The sequence below is a fragment of the Phaenicophaeus curvirostris genome, chromosome 6, assembly GCF_032191515.1.
Source record: "Phaenicophaeus curvirostris isolate KB17595 chromosome 6, BPBGC_Pcur_1.0, whole genome shotgun sequence".
In the NCBI taxonomy this organism is placed as follows: Eukaryota; Metazoa; Chordata; class Aves; order Cuculiformes; family Cuculidae; genus Phaenicophaeus; species Phaenicophaeus curvirostris.
The window spans coordinates 14,786,452-14,799,802 of NC_091397.1; the positions used below are offsets into that span (position 1 = coordinate 14,786,452).

The 13,351-nt window shown below is 39.5% G+C and overlaps 1 protein-coding gene across 14 annotated transcripts in view; it reads left to right on the plus strand.

The window, feature by feature from the left end:
* PARD3 (par-3 family cell polarity regulator) overlaps positions 1–13,351 on the plus strand; it is a 450,646-nt gene that overhangs the window by 150,876 nt on the left and 286,419 nt on the right. The window lies entirely within an intron of this gene.

A 13,351-nucleotide genomic window follows, 5' to 3' on the forward strand; every position in this document is an offset into this window, starting at 1 on the left:
ACCATTCCATTTTAATAAATTATTTATAAACTGTTTCTAGGAACAATAAGCTCTTTCTATGCTGCCAGTTAAAAATTGTCCTCACACGGAAAATCACAGAAAAGTTTCAAAATGCGGTTGCTGCACAGTGTAATTTTCAGTTTGCCAGTTTGTTCCATTTAATAAAGAAAAGGGTAAAAAGCAACTAAACAGAGGGAATCTGTTAATGTTGCTAGGTTATGCTTGTCACCTTTCCATAAATCTGCTGATATGTGCATTTACTGTGTTACAAAAATGTACTTCTTTAAAAAACATAAACCGTAGCCAGGAGTACCGCTTGATTTTGTTTATACCAGCATGGGATACATTTGTGGCAAACTCACGAAGCAGGAATTATATATCACATTTCTTGATTGTATATATTTAATATTTCAGCTCATGAAGGACAAAAATCACACAAGATTTACTGTGTAACTTCCATTGTTGCTAAAAGTACTGTGTGAATAAGACAATGTGGTAAAGCATTGTGTTCTCTTACCTGTAGTGTCTGTCATTTCGCTCATTGAATTTTTGAAGGAGTGACTCCACAAAATTCTTAGCAGAATTTAGTATCAGTCAGTCCTCTGATATTCTGTAGATACGGTGTTCTAAACAACTTTTTGTAATTCCCAAGAGGTTATGTTTTTGTACATGTTCTTTTAATGGATAAAATCTATGCCTAAGTAATCAAGTAAAATGCAAATGGAAAAGTTACAGCTCTATGAAGTTTGAGAGATTTTGTACCAGAGTGTGTTCTGTAAACGTAAGGGAACATCGTTTACCAATTAGCTTATGTCAACTTGGACATGTGTCTTTTCGAGCTAGAACTACACTTCAATATAACCCAGAATTAGAAGTTTAATGGCAGAATAAAGAAGTGTTCTGGAATTTCAGGACCCTGCTCTTCTGCTGTCTTTAGGTCATTAGGGTATGCCACTGCTAAATGCAAGTCTGATTTCCACGCATAACCAAAAATGCCATCCTCCTGGGTTCTCACCGCGGGCAGAGGCAGAGCAGACAAATACATACACATTTTCTCCCTAGTGTGATTATCTGGTGTATTATACAGTACATTGATGTTAATGCATCAAAATCACATAGGACAGATAAAATTCAGTGATGTATTGGACAGCTCGCTTATCTTTGGTGTCATTCTGGAAAACACATGGAATACTTAGGTAGTTCACTGATTGCTAAAATGACCAAAAAATGCTTTGAGAACCTACTATACAAAGGTCTATAGAAATGCAGAAAGCTTGCAGCTGTGGGTAAGAATTTTGTGGCTCTTTTGGCACATTTTATAAAAGCATGCAACATTAAAATGAGTGAAACAATTTGTTGTAAATATGTTGTCACAAATCAGAGATGTTCTCCTATCTAGTTAATTCCTTTTTAAAAAAATGTTGACAATTGGATATATTTTGTTTCTGAATGTTCCAAATCACAAGCTTAGAATCCCAGTCCAGTAATATTATCCTCTATTAAACATACCTATTTCAAGAATTTCATTTAAATATACATTGAAAATGGAAATAATATCCCTTTTGTATTTCTTTTATAACTTGTGAAGTGAAGCATAGCATACAAATGGTATTCTCAGTATTTCAAATAATTATCTTCTTACTGTGTAAGTTCTATTCAGCAAATAAGACCTATCCAGTTTTGTGGTAGATGCAGATCCTGATTATTACATGTTGACAAGGTCATGTATCTATTAATTGGATTGGAGATGGGATACAAAATTGCTGTAATTATTGTAATTTTCTAGCTAATTGCAGGGTTGGCGGTGAATATTTTACTTCTAACAAATGAAAAACAGTATTCCATCTGAAATTGGTTTATAGCATTTTAGACGTTTTGTTTTACATCTCTGGTGCTTTTTGCTCACGAGCTGGGCTCTGTTTCTTAGCAGTTTGCTCTCAGAAACGTAGCTTTGTGCCATTCTGCTACCACTCACCTGCACCCGAGGGGTACAGGGTGGTCTCCAATCCGAGGCAGCATCTCAGCACATTAGGCTGGGGCTTAAGGGCCTGCTGAGATTCTCCTCTCTTTGTTCTGGTTGCCATGCTACCCCTTTTGTTTGTTTATAGATCATGCCATCGCTCCTCTCCCAGCAAGGGAAAGGTTAGCTAGATCAGGTCCAGCTGGAAAAGTAATATTCATCTGAATTCCCTGTTTTCCCATGCACAAATGCAGCCTGTACGTTGTACATGGTGTGTGTCTGTGTGTCCAATTGAATATTCCCATGTAAATGTGGAAATAAAAATGAGGCTGGCCCATACCTCCCATGTTGTTTTGCAATGTGAAAACAGTTCATCGATACAAACCTAGCTCTTTCTCTTTTCCTGCTTTTCTATTGCCTAAGTTAAACTTCCGTTTGTTGTGTTTCATCAGCTAAGCTGCATTTTTTCTTTTTTATTCTAAGCTTACAGTACACAAGGCTTTTTTCCTGTGTGCCTGCGTGCTTTCTGGGAAGAGGTTGGAAGCTCACTGCAGAAGATTGTTAAAGCAGACTGATGTTTATTCCCTGCTGAAATATAAACTGGAGGCGCAGGTGAAAATTGCCAAACCTAATGAGCAGTTTGGCAGATAAGACAGGATGTCAGGCGGTGACAGTTCAGCAGCGGGTGCACTGCCTGTGAACCAAGTTGTTTGTTTCACAGTACTGCATTTAAATATTGTAAATAAAATCCCTTTCCAACTACATGAGGTATTGTGAAAAGGGTCATCTCTTTGTCTGTTTTTCCTTTTAAGTTATTTAGCTCTGTTATATAATCAAGGGTGATCTTAGTTCTTGGTGTGGTTGTATGTTACATGTCTCTCTGAATGTTTCATCATTTACAGTTAAAAAGAATTTTGAATATATAAAATTATTTGGAAAATATATTAAGAGAGCTTTAGAGGACTGATTATTTCTGTTTGTTTGATTGATTTTGCTTTCTGACCCAAAGCAGAAAAGAGTAAGGGAGCTGGGAGATGTTTCTTTATTTAGCTGTCTAATGGGAGGCTATTGAGAAGATTAAGCCAGACTCTTCTCACATGGGCATGTTACTGCTGTGGGCAACAAACGCAAATTTCAACAAGGGGAATACCAGTTAGATGTTAGGAAAACAATTTTCACCTCAAGAGCGAAAGAGGCTGCTCAGAGAAGTAGTGGCTACTCCATCCTTGAAGATGGACAGAACTTGACTGGGTATTTCTCTGGGCCACCTGATCTAGCTCATCCTGTTTTGTGTGGAGGGGTTGGACCAAAGGACCTCCAAAGATCCCATCCAGCCTTCAGAGCTACAGTGTAATTCTGTTACTCCAACTATTTTTGAATGAATATAAATGAAACTCTTATTTGTAAAAGCAAATGATGTTCGTAGTGACGTATTTAGCAGACAGTTGTGCCAGCATATTGTGGCCGCACAGCTTCCCGGCATGGTTTAGTATTTTGCGAGTTTCTGCTAGTGGAACACAGAGCAGCTGACTGTGCCTTTTACAAGTTAGCTGCTTTTGTTCTCAGGATGTCCTTGGTAGGTCAATCAGTTCCTTAAAAATGAGATATAGGGTAATTGTAAGGTTCTCCTAGGCTAGAGGGTGAGCATCCCCCCAAAATGCTGGCCAGAGGAGTCTAAGAAATTACTAATAACTCTCTGAAAATGGTGCACTCCAGTGAGGTATTTGCTCAAGTGATCTGTATCATATAGCTTAATAGGACTCTCGGCATCAGTTTCATATTCTGGTCACAGGAGGAGACTATGAAAAAAAAGATTGATCTAGATAAGAATATGATGAAGCAAGTACATAGCTGGCTGTGAAGATGTACTAAAAGCACAGAGGAGCAAAGAACTTGCTGCTGCTTCGCATCTTTGTTTACCCAGTAGCATGACTGTTGCTGTAAAGTTCCCCGCGTGCGTGTGTATTCTTACCCTGCCATCAGCACAAGTTTATTCCTCATGGGTAAGAGCACACATGCAGACTTTCATGACCTTGCTTGCCTTTGAATTTGTGGATCTCTCTGTGCTTTCTGAGTAGTTTTTAGTAGTTCACTGACAAATTAGCAGGACATATCAAGTATAGTCCCTGTGGGCTCTCTTAGGTTAAGGACTGTTCAGTATTTTAATAAATCTGAACTGGAATATAGAGCATTGCATAAAAAACTAAGGTGGGTTTTCAAGCACTTTGGATGTCGAGGTTTCAGTTCAGCATTCACTTCATACATTTATAAGCTGTTTTGAAGTCAGTGGGATGTGCACAGCCACTACATCTAGGAAGAAAAAAGTAATTTGCAAGGCAATACTTTTGAAGAACTAAGTACAGAGTACTGTGAGAGGATTATAGTGCATTATTATACTGCATCTAGACATTATGCTCTTCCGTCAAGGGATCAAAGGCAAATAAGTGCTGCTGTGGGCTCCCTGAAGAAGCTGTGAGCAGGATGACTTAAGCTGGAGTGGCCAGTTATGGTGCCGAACTTGGAGAAATTGTAAACAAGTTGGAAAGAACTGAAAGAGTGCAACAAGAAGTGAGATCCTTTGGAGTATATAACCAAGCATTGGATGGATTCGTTTACTTAGTTAAGAAAAGATAAGAAGTGATAGGGTCCAAGTCGTCAAATGCATTATTTTTTTCTTATTCTCCATGTCTGCTAAGAGAAGGGCAGTTGGCATTTCTCAGGAAAAAGCCACTTTTTGTAACCTGTAGGCCTAAAAAAATGTTTTTACACCTAAGGTAACAAGCAAGTCTGTGGGAATGGTTCAGAATGGTGCTTTGTGGGCTGCTGAGTGCTGTCCTTGCACTGTGCTGTAACACAAGTGAACTGACTGGTGGTGGCAGAACTGTCCTGTTCCTGGGCATTAGGTTGCTTTGTAACCATGGGAGAGCCACTTCTTGCATCCAGTGTAAATATGCATGTGCCTTTTCTTAACATCTCACAATTCAGGTGTTAAAAACCCCCAATACTAAGCAAACCAGTTAAAGGTGTGAGTGCATAAATAAGTGTGAATTTCAAGTACTTTCAAATTGCTGTTTTAAATATGGCACTTCACTGATTTGATACAAGTATTTATCTAGAGTCCCAAATGCATATTCTGAGAATTAATTTGTTAATATTTCTAAGTGCCTTTGTTTAAAACATTGGAGCACTGCACGTTAGTATGTTAGCAAAGAACTACAAAAGTGAGTTCATATTTGTTCTGGTGTCAAAAATGATGATGGTTTCGGCACTCTTTCCTACATATGGACATTAGAAACTTTTTCAGTCTTGTTTGTTTCTCTTTGACTCCTTAGCTGCAAGTCAGCTTTATATATGGAAATAAAGTCATTTTCAAGTGTTGAAGAAGTAAGGAAGCAGGAGATTAGAAGAGAGAGGAAGAAAAAGATGAGTTCATCAAAATCCAGATGTTTGGAGCTTCATCAGATGAAGTTATATCTAGGATTAAATAGCTGCTTACAAAATGTAGAGAAAGTCATTCACACTTCTAATGAGAGGTTGTGGTTTTATTAATGCTTGCTTGAAGTCAGTGGGAGTTTTTCCACTAACAACACCAAGCTTTGGGTCAGGTCAGCTTTCTACAGTGGGTCTCCCTGGTCAGAAACCGTTTTTGATGACTAGCGGGTGTTCAGGTGCCCATTGTTTCATTGCAGTTCCAGGAATGAATTCTGAAAGACTTTCTAATCATCATTCTCACTTTTACTTCCTTGTCAGTTTCTCAGCTGTTTCCTTTACTGTGTAGGATAATAAGACCACAACCTTGAACTGAGACTTACATCAAGCTGTTGACAGCTGAATAAGGAAGGTTTCTTATACATAGGGGTTTGAGAAGAAGATTTAGCAAAGTCTGTTTCTTCACCTTCTGGTGCTCTTGCTGTTCAGGAATTCTTATCACATTTATTCCTGCAGCTCTATCAAGGATGTGATTGTTTTAAAGCCAGAGTTATTGAATCAAAAAATCAGTACCAGGTGCTGCTTTCTTGCACGAGGCTAAATTTGTGCTTTCTACAGCACAGTTCTGACTTGAGTGATCTCCAGTTGGTGTTTTCTCCAAGTGTAGTGCTCTGCTGTTAATTTGAGATTGCTGAGCAATTTAAAAGCCATGTGTTTTTGATGAGGCCATGACACATTTGTAAAAACAAATGGGCTTTAAACTGCTTAAGTTTCTAAATTAACCTTTAATATCTTCAATCTTCTCAGCATACCATCAAGCAAAATACTGTAGCTTCTAGTATGATTAAAAAATCCCTGAAACCAATAAAGTAAAGAATTTTAGAACTTACTGGATTTTCTAGAGGAAGCCTAAGTAATCATGGGGCTTTTCAAGATATCATTCAATATGATTAGAGCTTCTATTTTTGAGTACTGATAATAAGCAGTAATAAAAAGACAGTATTGTATCTGATACCTGGTTGTATTTTTACCATAGGTACAGCTTGTAGGACAAGAGAGATAATAAGAAAGGGTTATGAAGATGTGAAGTACTGAATTTGAATAGTTTAAGAAGTCAGGTTTGGATATTAGTCTAAATTTGACATCTTAAATAGATTTAATGATCGCTTGAATAAGAAGCTATTATGGAAGTCACAGCTGTATTCTGAGGATGTTTCGATATGTGTGCGTGGTGGTGATGGCGTTGCTGGGTTTTGTTTACCTCTTGATAAAATGAAAGGTGCGTTTTTCCTTAAGGGATCTGTATTTTTATGTATATAAAAATGTGATGCCATTTTATCCAATTAAACATGACAGAGCTGCACAAGTCCATTGTATTGTGACATCATGGGTTTAATCCCACTATGGTAAAACTATTTGTTTATTGAAAGAGTGTGTCCTCATACAGGTGTAAATAAATAACTCTTCCTATATGTATTTCTTGATTACTCACCTATTTCTTATAATTTCAAGAATATTACAATATAACAGTGTTATTATAAGCAAACAAGAGGGAAAGAGGAAGCACAGTAAAGAAAAAGAAATGTGAATCTGAAGTGAGTAGGGAATGCTTTTTCACAGCACAGGCAATGAACTTGTGAATTTTTCTTTACTTTATGAGGGCATGTGTGTGTAATTTTTTTTTTTTGGTTGCAATAGTTTCTAAAAGCCTTGTGCAGTATTTATAGGGACTTATTTTGAAATGTGATCAGCAGCATGTTTCAGGGCATCCTTAATATCCAGAACCACCATTCTGTGAGAGTAAACTGGTATCCCAGTTCCGTTTACTTTGCTTTGACTCAACAGTGTTGGTCTCTGAGGGGGTCGACTGCTGACATTGGTTACTCGCAGACAATTTGCCTACAGGAGAGGACGGAGAGTTCGTCAAATATACTTAACCATTCACTCATCCTAAGAGGGGTGATCTTAGGTAAAGGGTGTTGTAGGGCTAGTGAAGAGTGTGGTGGTGCTGGGGGCTCTATGCTGTGCTGTCTGCAGGGCCATGCTGTGTTTGATCCATCAGCTTAGTGCTTGCTGCTGCGCCCCAACAGGCACGTAGCTGGTTTTGACCACAAGTCCAAGGCTGTAAGATGTTATGCTTAAAGTGTATCCATAATTAGGCTGAACCTGTTCTTTGGTGAGAGCATTGTTGTTTGTGTTTGTTCTTAATTCACAAGGGATCTTCTTGCTCCCGTCTTTATTGCATTTGCAGCACGTGAACTCACATACTCTCTTCTCATACGGGCATGTATTTTGGAGAGAGACCATCTCTTTTGGTGATTACTGGGAGAAAGTTGCTTTAAATTCTGTCTTTCGACATGTTCTTTTGAGGGGGATGAAACAGGGACAGATGGCTGCTAGTTGAATAGGCTTGTTTTTTAGTTTGTTTTTTATTTACTCTCTCGTGTACTGAGAAGGACTGGAAGATGATACAGATATAAAGCAGAGTATGAGAAATAACCTTCCATTAATTTATTGCCTTATTTCATACTTTTAAAAAGAGAAAAATTGATCTTTCCCCCGCCCACCTCATTGTAAATCTTAAATGAATTGTGTAAGAAAGATGAGTTCCATCTCCAGGAATGCTGTGTGTTTATGTCAGGGGTGAATTAAGCATTCAGCATGAGAATCAAGCGTATCTATTTAGCAGAACTTCTCTACAGAGATTTTGACCCCAGTAGATATTGTGGATGTAATAAGCCTGGCTTGAATCCTTGATCCTGGTCTGAGATGAGCTGAGGCACAAGCCCACTGCCTGCTCTCCTGCTGGCTCAGCTTGGCTCAGTGCGGCTCAGTGTCCCCGGCTGGTCTCCAGGAAGGGTCTCCTTTTGTCAGACAGCGGCCACCTCACTGGGGGAGCTTTCGCCACCCAGGCTGATGGTAGAGCTTGGCTGTTTGGGATTGGAGGTGGATGTGAACTTGGGCTGTGTTCCAGGTCTGTGTTTCTTGCCTCCATTATGGATTTAGGTAATTGATTCTGCAACATCTTTAGATTTATAGGAAGTGGAAGTGATTGTCTGTGTGGGAAGGGAGTTGGGGACCATGTGGTTTTACAAAGAAAAGCACAAAGTGGTGCTTAGGTTAAGATAAGATATCCTACATGCATGCGTACCATAAAGGGCTGTACAAAGCCTGTTTTACCACGCTATCCTGTTAGCTTCTGAAAACTGTGTCTGAGCTGGGACTAAGCTTCTCAAAGCAAATTTTGGTCAATCATAAAAAAATTATCTTGAGGAGCTGGATTTAATTTAACTCCCTGTAGAGCATGATTCACAACTGGAGGAAAAATTGGGACTCTTGGCAGTTGCTGGGCTGACACAATGTATGAGATTAATACTAACAGACTTCAAGTTCTGCATCTGAGCTGAATACTCGAAGCAGTCCAGTTTCTCATTCCTGGAGAGGAATGGACACTTAGGGTGAGTAAATCTGACTTGTTTTATGGCAAGTTTAGTTCAGGTTGAGATGGAGTATGGCTCAGATTAACTGCACTGGCCAATCTCTATTGATGAGAGACAAACAAGTGACCAGTTCTGAAATATATGAAAATATGATGTGCAAATTATTATTTCCATGGTTTTTGGCAAGTCCCCTCTTGATATCTCTGCTTTTGGACTTTTTGGAACCAAAATCTCAGAAATGTTACCTGCATATGAAAACTTCCTCCACCAAATATAAAAATGATGTTAGCTTTTTCTATTCCAAACCATTTTAAGGTCTGGTATTTAAGGCTTTTGTTAGAAGACAGAAGGATTTTAGGTCAAGCGCTGCCTGACTTACATGGTAATTTCCATCTGAAGGGTCTTGCACAGTGAAGTTTTTTCATGTTTTATTTAAAATTTTGGTTGGGCTCTTAACTCATCGAAAAATAAATAAAAATGAAAGGCTCACTAGGAGTGCTACGGTGGAAAATTTACGGAACTGCTTTTTCAAATGAACTGTGTGACATTTATCCGTGAGAAATATCCATTAAGTGAGTGAATAACGTTACTGCTCTAGTTTGACGTAGTAGGCAATATTTCTGTGATTATGGTACATGTAGATGATTTACCTCTACCTCTGTTTTAGTTCACCTTTAAAGTAATAAAACATAAGTGGACAAAGTCTTCCCGTAATTCTGCTTTCCCATAGCTCTTTGCTATGTTGGTTAAAGCATAACATTACAGGGAATAATCATTTTCCCTTCATCTGCCCGTAAGGATAGGGAGAAATCTGTTTGGAGTTATTGCTGGTACTGAGATAGTATTTTTAGTTTGTACTTGGGTAGTGACCAGAGGTGCGGGACGTGTAGCTGAGGGCTTGGGGAGAGGGTCCTGCCAGAGCACTGGCTGAGCAGGGCTGTCTGGCTGTCTCTGAGCAGGAGCCAGAGGAGGAAAAAGAGGAGGAAAAGTCACATGTCAAGAGTAATCGATGGAAAGAGGAGGAAACGGGACTTTTTCAAAACCTAGCCCCCCAAAAGTTAAGGGTGGAAAAGCTTCAGTGAAACTGCAGCTGCAAATATGCATAGATGTTTGCTTATCACAGAATCATGGAATAGTTAGGATTGGAAGGGACCTTAATGATCATTTACCTCCAGCCTCCCTGCCATGGGCAGGGACATCCCACTAGATCAGGTTACCCAAGGCCCCATCCAACCTGGCCTGGAACACCTCCAGGGATGGGGCAGCCACAACTTGCCTGGACAACCTGTTCCAGTGTCTCACCACTGTTATGGTGAAGAAATTCCTCCTAATGTCCAGTCTAAATCTGCCCATCTTCAGTTTATACCAGTTTATACCCATTTATCACAGCTTGGTCTACCTATCTCTTGTGGTAGCTCAAGAGTATATCTGAAATTGTTTGTATCTCTTGGCAGTTTATCTGTGTAATGTGTTGTGGTGGCAGCAAATCCAGAAAGCCCATGGAAAATAAAAGTACCAAAACAGTGTATGAGCCATGTCCTCAGTGGTGCTGGGAGTGAACGGTTGCACTTGCGAGGGTGCAGGCAGCGAGTCTGCTGCCTGGCCGCAGGGCGGCTGTGCCTGGAAACGGCCCCCAGGCTGCAGGCAGGGGAGTGATGCTCAGGGCAGTGGGTGCTTTGCCGAGCTCGGACCCAGCAGTCTGTTTGTTGTGGCACCCACATATGCGCCCAGTGGGATGAGCTCACAGAGGAGCACGGTGCGTGTGCATACTGAACTCATTGGAGCTTCTCTGTCAGAATTTCTTTAAAGTTCTCAATGGCTGAGAGTGAGTCTGGGGTATTGTAATCCTGATATTTATGCACTGTTTACCTGATGTGACTGCTGCTGCACAAACAAGCTTCTAGGAATCTTACTGCATTCTGCATCTCACCAGAAGGAATTTGTGGATGTGAATTCTTTGCATGGGATCTGTATTATGGGCTGAATTGAATATTAAATTACTCTTCAAACCCTCAAGGCAGTACATCAACTTCACTGGTACTGCGCAATTTGTTCTGTGCTGTGTGCGTGCCACGTACTGGCTTCAGTTTCTGAATTCTCCCAGGGCTAGGGTTTTGCTCCAGTTATTTCCATTTTTCTTTTTCAAAGTAGGAATGTTTTATTAAGGTGAAAAATATTTTTAATTCAGTATTTTAATTTGTTCTCGTGTTATGGGCTTGTATTCCCCCCCTCCCCTCATCCAGGTTTCACCAGATGTTTTAAATATTTTCTGAGTACATGTGCTTTCAAGATTTTTCTGCAAATGCAATCATGCTTAACAGGCACTAAGTCCTTGTGAATCGATGTTTTATTTTTCTCTACTTTATGCCTCCCAGATCTGGCAGATGCCTGGAGTTCTAGGACAAGAGATATTCAGTGTTTTCTGCATGAAAGCAGATAAGATTGGTACATAGTTAGAATTTCCACAGAAAGGAACAGAATTTCAGACCTCTGTGGGAGGAAGGCATTTCATTTACCACACATTTTGTAGAAATTAATAAGTTTAGTTAGTAATTAAATCCAATAATGCATCTCATGCTGTATCAGAAGTGATGGCTTTCATAAGAAAAGCTGTACGTGCATTTTCCTCTGTTTTTCATCCTTTTTTAAAAACAATTGGAAGCAAGAGGCATATGTAACATGTAAAGAAAATATGGCGTTTGCTTGATCTTACCTCAGAAGAAGTTCTTGATCTTAAAGTCATAGTTTTAGCAAGATGGATGGTAATTTTCATTCATAGATTTGCTTAATTCAGAGTTTAATTTTCACCTTGGCCAGCCAAATTAAATGCATTTATTTGATTTAAGCCATAAATATTTTCCTACCTTTTTGCACTTGAACTGCAATATAAATTCTGTGTTTCCTTACTTGATTTTTCCCCACTATTTTTCTTCCATTTGCTTTAAGACATCTGAAGGATCATTTTTAACAATGAAAAGTGGGGACATGTCAAAGGTAGGGCTGCTGATTAAGGCTCTTTATGTGCTTTATGCTTTCTGTCTGGAGTTATCAAGCTGCAGAACGTGAGATACTCGGCATTTGTGATGGGGATAATGATTTTACCTGAGAGAAGGTTAGCTGATGACTTGATGCTTCTTCCTTCTGTTTCCATTTTCTGACTTCCAGATTGAGAACTTGGTGCAGCTGGGTTAACCTGATGCCTTGTGGAAGTTTTAGAAAGGAGACAATCACTTCATATCAACCTGTGATCAGAAACAGAGGGAGAAAAAAAGATGAGCTAGTGCCGGGAAGGCCTACCTCCCTGGGGACAAATAAAAATACATAACTGTTTCCTTGATGTTACTTTGCCATTTAAATAATTACCCTAGGAGCCATGTTAATGATGTATGATTATGAGAGGGAAGTGAGTAGTTTTCTACTGCCCTCCCTCTCTGCCGTTCTGTCTCTTTGGAAATCTATCTGTAGAATCTCAGACCTGGTGTGTGCCAGAAACTGCACAAAACCGTTAAAGACATGAAAAGGAAGGATAATCCCACATGATTGCACTTTTGTTATTTCTCAAGTGTTAATCACAAAATGAAAAATGGTATTGTGTGTAACGTTAGATTTGTATAAGTGCATGATGACATTTCGAATTACCTTTCCTGAAACACAAGCTGTGGCTGTCTTAGACATAGAAGACATTCACTGAATTGCAGACTTTAAAGATGACAGTCCTGGGGCTGTGATGGATTCTTTGTCTCCTCAAGTCTTGAAATTGAAGTCAATATTTTTCTGTATTTCCAACACAAGTTAAAAGACTAAATGCAGACATTATTGTACGGTGTACCTAGGCTTATATAGGTGTTTGACAGGATGATCACAGGGTGTCTTCAGGATTTGAGTTAGGAGGCTTGTTTGGAGTCTCGCTGTAGTGCTGCAGTCTGTGTAGCAAATGATTCTTTGCGTGCTTGGACTTGTGCTTTTCTCATTTGATTTTCTTCTGTATTTCTTTTCTTAACATTTTCTTTTGGTGCAGTTTTCCCAGCTGCACCACCTCTCCCTTTTTACGGTGTCCATTCCATCTGGTTCTGTGGTCTTCCCATCCTGTCTGCCACAGCCTGTCACACTCTAGCTGTGCTGCTGTAGTGCCCTTTCCTCCTGGAAACCCTCCAGCAACCTGGTTTCTCATTAATCCATACTATGTTTTCTTTGTAGATGGAGAGAGTGTTTTTCTGTTTGTTTGTTTATTTTTTTAAAGGAAAAAAAGGTTTTGCTATAAAGGTTGGCTTGGGCTGGTGGTGTTCTCCTGTGAGACTGGCTGGCAACTGAGCTGCTACCCAGGAAACTGAGGCTGTTAAAAATTCTGCATTAACTTTTTACACTTTCTTGACCCTTTAACAGAAACTGATCTGTTTTGGCTCAGGTACAAACTGGGCAACTTCAGCCCATTTTTATTCCCCGAATATTTCTCTTCTTTACTGTACTTCATGGCCTACTGCTATGTACCATAAAAAATTCTTGAGACTGTAGTTTGCAACAG